The sequence below is a fragment of the Lepisosteus oculatus genome, chromosome 5 (genome assembly GCF_040954835.1).
Source record: "Lepisosteus oculatus isolate fLepOcu1 chromosome 5, fLepOcu1.hap2, whole genome shotgun sequence".
Lineage (NCBI taxonomy): Eukaryota > Metazoa > Chordata > Actinopteri > Semionotiformes > Lepisosteidae > Lepisosteus > Lepisosteus oculatus.
Genome location: NC_090700.1, coordinates 148,517 through 161,526, shown reverse-complemented (window position 1 = coordinate 161,526; position 13,010 = coordinate 148,517). Strand labels below are relative to the sequence as shown.

General features: G+C 35.0%; 1 protein-coding gene across 6 annotated transcripts in view; it reads left to right on the top strand.

Moving 5' to 3' along the window:
• Positions 1 to 13,010, top strand: part of LOC107076482 (uncharacterized) — a 139,281-nt gene that overhangs the window by 45,565 nt on the left and 80,706 nt on the right. For 4 of the 6 annotated variants that reach the window (XM_069189773.1, XM_069189776.1, XM_069189770.1 and 1 more), the window contains exon 3: positions 12,356 to 12,389. The exons of the other annotated variants lie outside the window; for them this stretch is intronic. The gene's annotated coding sequence lies outside the window, so the exon portion shown is untranslated. The remainder of the gene's footprint in view (positions 1 to 12,355; positions 12,390 to 13,010) is intronic. 6 annotated transcript variants of the gene reach the window in all.

The window sequence follows — 13,010 nt, the reverse complement described above, 5'->3', positions numbered from 1 at the left end:
ACTTTTTATACTCTAGTAATTTTCTCTATCTAAAACACTTTTATATGTATATAAACATGAATGAAAGTGTTTATTTTTTGTTTTTCTATTTAATTTTAACATTTTACTATCTTTGCAGATGTTTGTTTGTTATAAAAACAACTATATCTCTCAGGCTCACCTCCAATAATGGCAGTAGTAAATCATTTAATCTAGAAGTGTGCTTGAGATCCCAATCTCAGTACCATGCACATTTTCCTACATTTTACATTTTAATTCTTATCTCTCTAACCTTCCCTAAGAGGTATCCTTGCACATTATTTTCTCTCCTGTAACATTTTCATAAGTACCATAATGTTAATGTTGCACCATACACAAATTGTGTTAAATTCTTAATTAATCAAATATTTTTCTGTCCCGTTGGAGTCAAACAAGAATGTTTTTAGACTCATCTGACCAGAACTTTCACAGCAAAATTAATTCATACCTTTTGTAAACCTGGCTGGTAATGGGCTTCTGTTTATTTATTTAATTATGTTTCTTAGTGTTTTAATCTTTGTCAGTACAACACTCTCCACCCAGGTTCTCCACAGTGTCTGACCACTTAGTTTTCTCTGTCTTGGACCTCGGCTGGGTGCTGTGGCTGTGCTCTTTTCTTTCTCTCTGTTCACAAGCTGTACATAGATAATTCTGCAAGCACGCACAATGTGCTGGCACTTTTTTGCATATTTTAAAAAAATATATTTAAATATATTAATAACCAGCTTATTCTGCCTTGTGGTTCTCCATGGTTAATTATTTTGTAACTGCCTATTCTGTTTAAACATACGTTTGTTAAAAAAATATTTTACAGGAAAAGAGTTTTGTTTTATTTACAAAGTGCAAAAATATATACTAAATACAAATGTATTATTTTATTTGCAAATTAAAACTTCCTATTCAAATTAAGAAGATCAGAAACTTAGTGCTTCTTGGTTTGTTGCAGGAATTTCTCAGAAACCCACACATACGCAATCTCTACAGCAATTCCTGCATTTACACATTATATTTATGCTACATTGAACATTATGTTTTTATACTGCATTTATCTATTCATCCAGAATTTCCTAAAAAGCAAAAACCACAAACACACACACACACACATTGATGGTTTAAAGTGCAAAAGACAGAAAACAACCTGATATTTGTGATTTAGCACTAGAAAATTCCAACCTTTTCTTTCTTCATTCTTTTCCTACAAATCCCAAAAATAAGAGTTGGAGATCCGGTACCGAATTTGTAAAGCCATATCATTCTAATACGACAAAAACTGGGTCATCCTGTGTCCCTAAAGTCAGCTTGGAGTGATTCACCATCACTCAGGGCTAGATGAAAGGACCTCTCAATGTGAATTATGTTTCATGTGTCACAGTAACATTTACTCTTCTGTACCTCCCCCTCTGCCTATGGCTATTAAATGAAATAGTGATGCCTTGAAGTCTGTGAGATTGTGGATGTGGAATCTCAGTGCTGTTTACAGATATGTCAACAGATTCCACCAAGAAACATATTTTCAGACGTTCTTGTTTCTTATGTAAATGGCCATATCAGTGTTTTAAAGAGGTAATAGTAGTCACATTAGGACTGAACAGGTGGAAATTACAAGATGGAAATTATTTTATTTAAATGCAGCATATTAAAATTGTTATCTCTAATAACAATTGTAATCTACAAAAAATCACATAACTAAAACTGAATGTTTTTGCCATTTATTAATTTACTTACACTATTGCTTGGACTAGCTTTCATTGTAATATTATTTCCTTTTTATTACAACCATACATATTACCATATGTAATATGGTGTTTATACATAGAATAACAGATTGTCTTTGTGCAATTTTCATCAATGTCAAACTTAAATATATTTTATTACATATATCACCCACCTGCAGCCAGTCTGTCCTAGAAAAATTGTGAATTGTAATTAATTATGAAACACATATACCCTCCACGATACAGCTCATGATTTTAAATATGTTTACTTCAAAGTTATTAAGTTTAAAATGCCTATCATTCTGTGTCCTTTTTAAAGACAGATAAAAGAAAGTACCGTATTAATGGAATAATAAAAAGGAATGTGTTCTGTAGGAAAGGTATTTATACATTAATTTAGATTTCCATTTGCATTGCATTTCCTTTTAAATATCACATAAATAGAATTAATCCATGATATTTCAAAACATTTCCATCAAATTACAATTCCATCTACTGTGAATTAACTTTATAATTTGCCGAAACCCATGTTAAAATGTGTTAGTTGCAATTAATATTCCTTTTAAAAAAGTATTGTAATAATCTGACAATTTCATGTTAGAAAACTTTTCACTGTCAGTTTTCATCTTTAGGCAGAAAATGTAAGAACACAGTTAAAGCCCATTTGGAAGGAAAATCTGATGTTGAATTGTCTTGTCAGTTTATAAAGAATTTGTGTTTGGATTCATTTTTTGACTCCTGTTTGATGAGTTTAAAATAAAAGCAAAAAAGGTTGAAAAGGTTATGATAAGAAAAGTAATAGATGGAAATACAATAAGACTTACAAAATGATACAGAGAGAGGAGAGACGCTCGGCCCACAACACAGGTTTGAACAGAAAAGTGCTTGCTAAGCTATCTGTTTCACACATGCACCGACAGAAGGTTCGATATTTATTCGATCGATGAGTGAAAAGGCACAATGGCAAAATCGGACGGACTTCTTTTCAAATACAGATCTCCAATGTCCCCCGCAGTCTGCAGTCGCACGGCAGGTGGTGTGGTGCTCAAGGAGCAAGGGTTACATCAAGGCTGCTCCGCGGACCATGCAAACAAGTCTAGACCGGTGACCTGCTGAATTGCTCCCTTTGAAGACAAGGCAAGTTCGGTCACGATGAAGAAAAATCAAGGCGTACCCTCTTTACAATAGGGAGCCCATGGCCGCTGGGAGGTAAGCAGGACAGGACAGAAAGAGCAGGCATCTGCTTCCATGGTTACAGGCCGAGTATGAGGACCCTGCTATTCAAGAGGCTCTGTTCTCATGCTCTCACTGTGGCAATGTCATGCATTTTGAGCAAAGGCAGTCTGAGACGATATCAGCAGCAGCAGACTAGTTCTTTGAGAGTGAAATGAAACGTGAGCACATAGCAGTTTGGAAAAAAGAGAGAGAGAGTCACATGACCACAGTGAAAACAAGTTCAGCTATTTCAGAATAAGGTATTTTTATATGAGACATGAACGACATAAAGGAATTTCTTTTCTTCCTTCTTTTGAGTTTTTACGAGTGTTCCACGGATTTCTATGATTGTTATTTTCCTTAAAAACTGGACTGTTTTGATTTTAAGAGGTCAAGGGTCAAGGTTTATGTGGTAGAAACACTATTGTTAAAATGTGCAATTTAGAGAATGTCTTTTTTGTTTAAATTCAGCCTTGCTTTTAACTTCCAATTCTTATTATAAGTTTGACAGAGCATGAAATTAATAAGCTTCTACACACCTAACCTGTTTGTTCTCTTTTTCATTTTAGAATTTCCCTGCATAATGTGCAGGTATTCAGTCTTAGTTACAGGGTAGATGACAAATCATGGTTAGCTTTTCACATTTAACTATACGAGAAGATGGTCTAATTTTCTAGTTTTACTTGATGACAAATATTAGAATTTGAACATCTGCTTGCTTTGCATCACTGCTCAGGATCGTATTCAAGCAGTATTAACTTACCCGTGCTTTACTGTGAAAAATACCACATTAAGACAAATAGAGGAATCATGTCTCATATGAGTGTTTCTTTTTTGTTTTGAGGTGATTTTTTTTCTTTATTTGAATCATGCTTTGTAAATAGGAAACAAGTAAAGTACTGTATGTGTCTTACTTTAAGAACAAAAGGTATTCAAAATGGTCAGTTGTAAAAATCATTTAAAACATACATTTTATTTAAAGAATATTAGTATGGTGCTGCGACTGACCCCAGCCCCCTCGTATCCTAAAGAAAGAAAGCAGATCGCTCCCTATAGGAAGGAGCTGGAGCAGTACATGTGTTTGTGGATCGTGGGAAAATCTTCGTCTCGTTCTTTTGCTTTCTGCTCTGCTTATTTAAAGAGCAAAGGCTGAAACAGGATTTAGTGAAAATGAAAGCATTTTGAAAAAAACACAGAAAAGGGAGATTGAGGCTGCACTAGTGAATACCTGTGTGTGCAACTTGTAGTTTATGAATTCTTGTGTGGATAAATTGAACAAAACTGAACATCGCTTGGAAGTGGAAAAACCCTACATAAGTGTGGTCAGTGGATAGAGAATACTTGAATCATCTTTATAAGTAGGAAAAACTAGATTTGAAAGATTTATAAGACCTTGAACTTCAATTTTTGTATGCTAGATATTGGATATTAATGATTTTAAAAAGCTGGTTTATGCTTCTGTTTATTCTTCCGAAACAATTAAGGTATACAACCACAGGTTTGTGAAAAGTACAACTTATTCTATTTTATAAATGTTTTTTTGCAATATTCAGTGGAACATTGAATTATGTATTCCTAAGTATTAGTATTCACATTTGTGTCTTACATTTATGTCTTATATTAAGAATGAGATTGGTGATCTTACAGGTATCTTACACTATGCGATTCTTGTTTTTCCAACACATTCATATTAAATTTATTTTAAAAAACTGATCATAGAACTGTAAAAACTACAGCTCTTCTTTTTCTTTAAAAGGATAGAAGACACTGCGCATACGAATGCCAAATTTCATTATCAGATTTTCAAAATACTTAGTTGATAATGGTCTTAGTATGCTAAAACTGCCAAATATAAATAAAAAATGCAGAGAATTAAAAATAGATAACCTTAACCAGATGACTGCAGCTGTGAGTTGTTACAGGAAATCCAGTCTGGTGAGTGTGAGATTGATACAATGTCTTCAGTTTTCTATAAGTGATTGTAATTTGGGGTCATTTGGTATATTTTAGCTGCAAATAAGGACAAGAAATAAACCTGGACGTTTTCCTTGTATTTATTTTTATCGAAGAGAGAACCTTTTATTTTACCGTGTATAGATGCACAGGTTAAATATTTTAATTTTTTGTTATTTTGTATGGAACTTGCTGTTAATACTGTTACTATTGTGGATTTTTAACACTTGAGTCTTAGTAATGGTTTCAACTAGGAGAGCATTACTGGCAGTGCTCTGCCGGCAACGGAGAGCTAACAGCAACAAGACGGCATTGCTCTTTTCTCAAAGTGGGAGCAGGCAGTATATTCATATCTAATTGTTCTTCATTTTTGTCTTTAGGTTGAATAGATAATAGATTGGAAATGTTGATTTAACAATTAATAACTCTTTTATAGTAATTTTATTAACTTCCAAATAAAATGAAAAATGATTATGGTACACATCTTGCTCTTAGTGTTTATTGTATAGTATGGTGGTAGCTGTGACATATTTTTCTGCTTGAAGTATCAATGTTTCCTGTTCAAGATTAAAACACTGAATCACTAGAGTGGTTAAAGGTGGGGAAGATAAAGAATTGAGTGACATGTTTGAGAGGTAGTACTGCACTTTTGTCATTTATTCATCACAATCCGAATGACTTTTAAGGGAAACTCAATTTCAGTTTTAAGCACATACAGTATATGTTGATTTTAATCTAACTGAGATTCCATTTACAGGACGGATCATATTTTTTCTTTGAAGTGAGATGAAGGAAAAGAAAAACTGTACTGTACTTAATCATTTTGTTAAAGACTAACTTGTATAAAGCATTAAATGTTCTACATAAATTGTTCAGGTCCTTAGGAAAAGTTCTGAATAGGCTGGTTAGGTCAAGGTCAGGTGAAGGTTAAAAGTTACACAGTGCAAATTTTGAAAATGCATACTGTGGTGTCCTTTTAAATGTACTGTAACTGACCTAATACCAGCAGATATATTCACATAGGCAATTCTGTAAATAAGATGTATGAAAATTACAAGAAGACCACCTTTTTGATTTTCATTGGTATTAAACAAACATTTTCGGTAATCTTCGATTTGCTGGATTTATCCAATGGCAGCATATGGAATAGATTCCATATGCTCTAGTGGTAATAGTTGTCCATCTTTTTTATGGACAAGGGTATATCAGATGTAAAACCTTACATACAGTATCTTTAAAAAGTTAGCTTTACAGTGGCAGCTCTAACTAATTTCCTGCTACCTGACTGCTCATTTAGAAGGGCTACCCCATCTGGGCAGTTTTTGGGTGGTATGATGACCAAGAACATTTACATTTTCTTGTGAGCCTCGCCTGGTTTGTACTTCTCCACTACTATCTGTGGCTTATTTCTCAGTCTTCATGGTTCATTTTGTCATACATTATCACTATGAGTTATGGCTTACATTTATTATGCAACTGAGGGAACGTACAGAGGGAGATGCTCACATTTATGCTGAACTCAAGTTAAACCAGTTGAATTACAGAGACAGTTACACCAAAAATCTTTTGTCTTCCAAATTAATCTTTTGCACCTGAACTGATTTAGTTTAAATTTTCTCTGAAATCTAGTTTATGCATATACTGTTGATATTTTTAGTTTTATCAGTTTGGATTAGATTGTGTAGAGCTCAAATATTTAGGTCCTAATATGCACCATCATTGCAAACACTGATGGGAACAGAATGCAATAACTTTACAGAGGAGAAAATACTTTTGCATGGCTATATATCCCATATCAAAATAGCCCTTGATTACTGAAAATAAATTGCCATTTAAAGTTTTGTAAATTACTACACAAGTAACATGATGAGAGTGTCTCATTCACGTGTTTATGTCTTGTTAATGATTAGAAGAGACGCTCATTAGATGAGCAAACCTGAAATTCTGTTATTTTACTTTACCTGACCTTAATGCCCAAAAGGAAGCACTTTGACATGAATTTCTAACTTATTTTGTAAACGTTGTGATTACAACTTCTTGAATAACAGTTCCCATAAGCTCCAGCAATAAAACATGTTGTCTTTAGTAAAGTAATCATGCAGAATTTGCCTTTTTCAGCTGATTTTTTTATAGTCATTATAGTCACCTCTGCAGGAAATTGCTCTGGCCTGAGTTTACATGCTTTTAAGTTAGCTATTGTTCCCATGTGTACTGGAGCAAAACCACTCTCCTTTGATCTCAAGGAAGCTGTAAGGCTAAAACACAACATTTCAGATGTTCTTGCTTCATCGACTAAATTGACCATTACACAAATGACTATGCTGAACCGACAGATTGATGCATTTCTGCTGTGGACACCCACACACTCTGATATTCTTAATATTTTCCATGCAATAATTCATCCTTTCTTATTTGTGTTTACTGAGTTACTTCTGTATGTTGAATTCATCTTCATCATACAAACTAGTTGAAATACTGAAGCTAAGCAGGTGTGAGCCTGGTCAGTACCTGGATGGAGACCTCCCGGGTCCTAATGCCCCAGTATAGTGATGGGGACACTATACTGTAAAAAGGTGCTGTCCTTCAGAAGAGACATAAAACCAAGGTCCTGACTCTCTGTGGCCATTAAAAATCCCAGGATGTTTTTAGAAAAGAGTAGGAGTGTAACCCTGGCATCCTGGCCAAATTTCCCATTGGTCTTTAACGATCATGGCCTCCTAATAATCCCCATCTCTGAATTGGCTTCATTACTCTGCTCTCCTCCCCACCGATAGCTGATGTGTGGTAAGTGTTCTGGCGTACTCTGGCTGCCATCGCATCATCCAGGTGGGGCTGCACATTGGTGGTGGTGGAGGAGAGTCCCCATTACCTGTTAAGCGCTTTGAGTGGAGTGTCAAGAAAAACCCTACATAAGTGTAAGCAATTATTATTATTACTAAGTCATTTATCATGGAGGCTGGGTTAATAAGCGTCACCGCCCTTCCCTGTGAATAGTAGGGACCGTAGCCCCTGGGCTGACGGGCGATTTCTCTTTGGCTATAGAGGCTGGGTCCCTGGTGAGTGATGCCAGAGGCCCAGGTTCGAGTCCCCGATGGTGGGGAGCCTACCTGATGCGTCAGCGGTGAACCCTGAAGTGTTACAATATGCAGCTTAAAAAATATATTTTATTATTTTTCTAAATTTTTTAAAGCTGTCCCTCAATGACTTCTAGAGTGTGTTCTAATAAAAAAGAAAACCTTCCTTTTCTGGAATGAGACTAAACTGATAAGATATTGTTTCCCACAAGCAATTGCAAAGGTTCTCAACAGTTGTGTGGGTTTTGCCACTTTTTGCTGTGCTGTTTACTGTTTCAAATGCTTTGGAAGGTGCTCAGCTGGTTTCTTTGATTAACTTTATCTGTCATTTCAATTGAATATATTTTCATTAGTAATTAACAAGTACTTGTGCTCAAATAACACATTGTGGGTAGTATGATTGAATCTACAGTCCATCCCTGAATAGAATGTTTCTCCGATTATCCCTGGGAGGCTTCCAAAGGAGAAAGCCATCTTGGCTCAACCCTAGACCAAGATTCGGCACTGAGCCAAAATGGCTACCGATGGCCCAAACAATGGAGACCAGGTGTATATTAAATATGTCTGGACTTTATAAAACAGGGAAACCAAGCCAAAGAATCTAATTTAAGGAGAAAAGAAAAGAAAGCTCCTATTAGATTTTTTTGTTGAGAGACCTTTTGCTTCACAGTGAGGTAAAAGATTTAGTTTCTACAGAAGACACAAATGACCCAGTATTTAGGTAGATATCCACATGGAGGTAGGATTTTGTTTTTTTCCTAAAATTTAAGAATAAGACATTAACAAGTAAAGTATATTCTTTGGGTAAAAAATAAATACATTTTAAAGTAAGAATTTAATAGCTACCTGAAAGACATGTGTATCAGAACCAAGAAATGTAAAGCCCCATGTAAAAAAGTTGTTTACTTTAGTAAAAGTAAAGGCTGATTAACTTGTCTCTTCATCTTGATAGGTACTCACTATTTTATATTGGTCACTATTTTATCTCTTCAACTATTTACTTCCTAATTTTAACATAATATGACATTAAAAAATATCCAAGATGGAGACCGTACTAATTTTGTGAAAACAGCCGTACATGATTACATATTTGGTAAGTTTGGTGCCACCAGAGGGAGATCTGGAGCAGTATTGACATTTAGAAGAATGTGATTTTTTGCTTCTTGTAACTAAGGTCTTTAGGCCTTATTTGGTTAATTCAAAGTGATATTGAAAGAAAAGAATGCTCTGTATTTGTTAGAAAAAAAACATGACATGAGCCAGATGTTGAAAAATGTTATATATGTTAAAAACGATAGATGTTAAAAACAGACATAACAAAGTTTCATTATACAGTTAAGGAAAGACAATACTGTAAGAACATTTTCAGGCAAGAATTTTTCACCAATTGTTTATTACGAGTCTGCAGAATTATTCTGATGTGTAATGCATTATATGTTCAATTTTACTTTTGCCAAAATGCAAACAAATGTTACTCAAAAAATATACTGTGGTGCAGAACAGCCCTGTGTTATATTACATTTATAGTATGAATCCTGTCTAGATCAGAATGACTAGTTTTTCAAAGTACAATACTTAATAAAATGTTCTTAATTTGTATTCTTATTACAATAAGAATAAGAAAACAATATTGCTATATTGTTTTCACATTTATCAAAAACAAAGCTGGTTAAAATAAATGCACAACTCTCTTAGGGGTTTAATAGAGATGAGGACAGAGGACTTACATTTTTTTGGTGTTTAATCCATTAAAGGCCATGGTCCTGAACAAAGGCCAAACACACTACCCCCTTGTCGTGTCGCTAAGCCCTGAATAGCCTCCTCTGTGGGATTTAATGGGTTAATGGCAGATCAAGAAGGCTGAAAACATATAGCCCAGCATGGAATATGTCTGAACAGGCAGGAAAGCCTTAAAGATTCAGGTTTTTGTTTCTTCAGTTACAATTCCATTTTTAATAGTTTGTAAAATTACAGTAGTTGCTTTAAGCGAATGCATGCTAATTTAGTGCAGGAGAATACAGTAGGTATTCAAGATAAAGTACTTTTTATCACAGTTTATCACAGATTGTCAATGAAAACTCACTCACATTTTTTTTAATCTTAACTTTTCTTTTGAGAACTAAAATGTTTACAGTATTCTGGTATGCTACAGTCTGTTGCTCTGAAAAGGAATACATTTAGAACTTCAAGGGATGTCTTATGTGCTTTATTTAAAATGATAATTGAAACATCTAGAACGGCCCTTTGTCCTTTTCACAGATGGTCTGAATATAACATTTTAAGATCCAAAACAAAACATGATGATCCTGATAATTTGTGTGGAAGTCTCTTCATCTATGAACTTCCATCATTAACTCTTTTCTCTGGTAGTGATAGCATTTGTTGGAGATGTGGAAATAAAAACACTGAACCTCACAATAAGATCTTGCACTGTAGTCCTCTGTGACACTTTTAAAAGAATGCTAAATTTGTCAGAGAATAAACATTCAATATTTATATAATTATTTGACTATTAAAGTTTACTGTCACTTTTCCAGAAATAATTGTTGGTTTCTTTGTAAGCAAGTGTTTATATGGTCTGTTACGTCCCAGTGTGTGTGTACATGTGTGTCTTTGTTGCTATGTTCCACACTTCTTGACCTTGATTGTTCTCCCTCCCCCTTTGGTCCATCATTACACCATTGTTTCAGTATGATGTCATCGTTAATCAGCTTCTTGGCCAATCAGAGTGGAGTTTATTCAGTATATAACTTGGAGTTTTTCAAAGGGAAGGGGCCTTTTGTTTGACTTCATTCTTGCTCTGCTAAGCTTTGGTTTTGTTTCGCTTTTGTTTTTTTTGCTTTAGCTTCAGCTTCAGCTTCAATGTGTTTGTGTGTGTTTTTGTATAGCTTCAGCTCTTGTTGGTGTGTGTTAGTCTGTTTGTACTTTCGTTTGTTTGTTTGTGTGTGTTTATCCTTCTTTAGCCATTACCTTGCCCAGACATATTGTATCAACCTCTGTGTTCTTTTGTACCCTGTTACTTGTGTCTACTCTCGTTTGTATTCATAGTTCACTTGTATATTTGTGTGAACTTGTGTATAGGGTTACTTTAGGTTGTTGGGTACATTCTACACACTTAGTTGATTTTTGTATTAGTCACACTAGTTTAGTACGGGTGAGTGCCTTTTTTCTTGTATGGTTTTGGGTAGTCAGTGAAGGTTAGCTAGGGCATTTGAAGACGCCGAAGACCGTGTGTTTCGGGTTTTCCTTTGTAGTCAGATTAGCTTTCCCTCACTGTCCTAGCCAGCTCCATTTTTCTTGTTTTGTTTTCTTTGGCACCACTCTAGTTCCTATTCACTTTGTGTTATTGTGTCTTATTTTGTACCAGTCACTTATTCACCTTTAAAATAATCACTTTTGCACCAACATTTGTTATCACGCTCAGTCCCTCATCAGAACCCACCTGCATCCAAAAAACTATCCTAAATATTACACCCTTTTACCCCTAGATACTTGGGGTCATAACATGGTCACAGGCTTCTTTATCTCTTAGAATAAAATATGAAAATTTATCCTGTACTTGCTTTGCGACATCATATAAATTCTCTCAAATTTTGTTCTACTTTTGTGTAATTAATCTGAATTTAAAGGCAAGAATATGTTACATACTCTGTGATAAAAAAAAATGCTTTCTCTCTATGGAACCTTACAGTTTTTCTAAATCAAAAAGATGTTTTTTACAGCAGTATGTAAATAAACCCACAATTTCTACTAAGGAGAATTTGAAAGCCATTGGTGTCAAATCACTATTGCATTGAGCCATTCAATTAGTGTTTTTCCTACCCTGTGGATTTAATGGAAAATGCTGTATTATGTTTGGTGAAGCAGACATGTCAATGTAATCACAGAGGATTATACTGTCATATTAATAATAGGTCATCATTTCATTTCTGATTCTGTGTTGCCTTTGCTGGTTAGGGGAAGCTTGTGATAGTTTAGCATCAGTTAGTGAAATGTTTAACTGCAAATTAATGCATATTTGAGCTTCTCATGTCTATGTTAAGATTTTTGATGACAGTGACACCACCAAACCAGTTATCATACAGCATCAAGTGCAGGCCTTTCTGGCTTATATCCCAGAAGCCCATCTGTGTCAGAGGACTGAACCACACAAGGGGGGATATGACAGCAACAGACTTAGATATGAACATTGATATAGACAGGCCACGTTTTATTTGCTTCCTTGATTTTTGGCCATGAAGCAGTGTGAAGTATCTTTAACCTTTTCAACAGAGTTCGATGGAATCCTTCATGCTTCTTTTTCTATAATATAATTTAAATAGATTTGGGTTATATTCTTATTTTCATTCTAAGTTTAAATTCCTCTTAATTATTTTTCAGCCAACCTGAAAGGTGACAAAATGCCAGTTATTTGGTAAGTAAGCTTTTTCATTTCCCTCCTAATCAGAGCAAATACTTAAATGTCATTAGAGCTGGGTTGTTCTTGTAAAATGCTCATTATTTGGACTTTTTTCTTAGTGTTACAGAACACTGGGTCCTCTCTGCTTAATCGTTGAGGAGCTAAAGTCCTTAACAGCAAGCTTGTTCTAAAATTATGACATGGCTTATGAAGATACTGCACCACAGGCTTCTGGCCATGGGATGTGGTCAGGGTATGTGGGATGTGACTCACTCCTGTAGGGCAACATATGTGAAAATATCGCACAATAGTTTTTCGATTATTGAAGCAGAAAAGCACGTGTGCAGAGGAAATGTCATGTGGTAGTATTAAGATACTTCTCAGTTGGCTGACAAACAACTAGCTTGTGAGTATTTTTGTACCAAAGAAATGGGCACCAGCAAGCCATTTCATCTGAGGTCATGTACCCAGCAGTGCCAAGTAACAGTACATTACCCACCCCCTGCTGCTTCCGATGTAGTGTTGTGTAGTTCATTGCTGTGATCTCAATACAGAGTTTTTTTCATCAATGCAATATAGGAATTACCTTTGACCTGAAACACTGCTCCAAGGGAACAGCTCATGATATTCATTTTA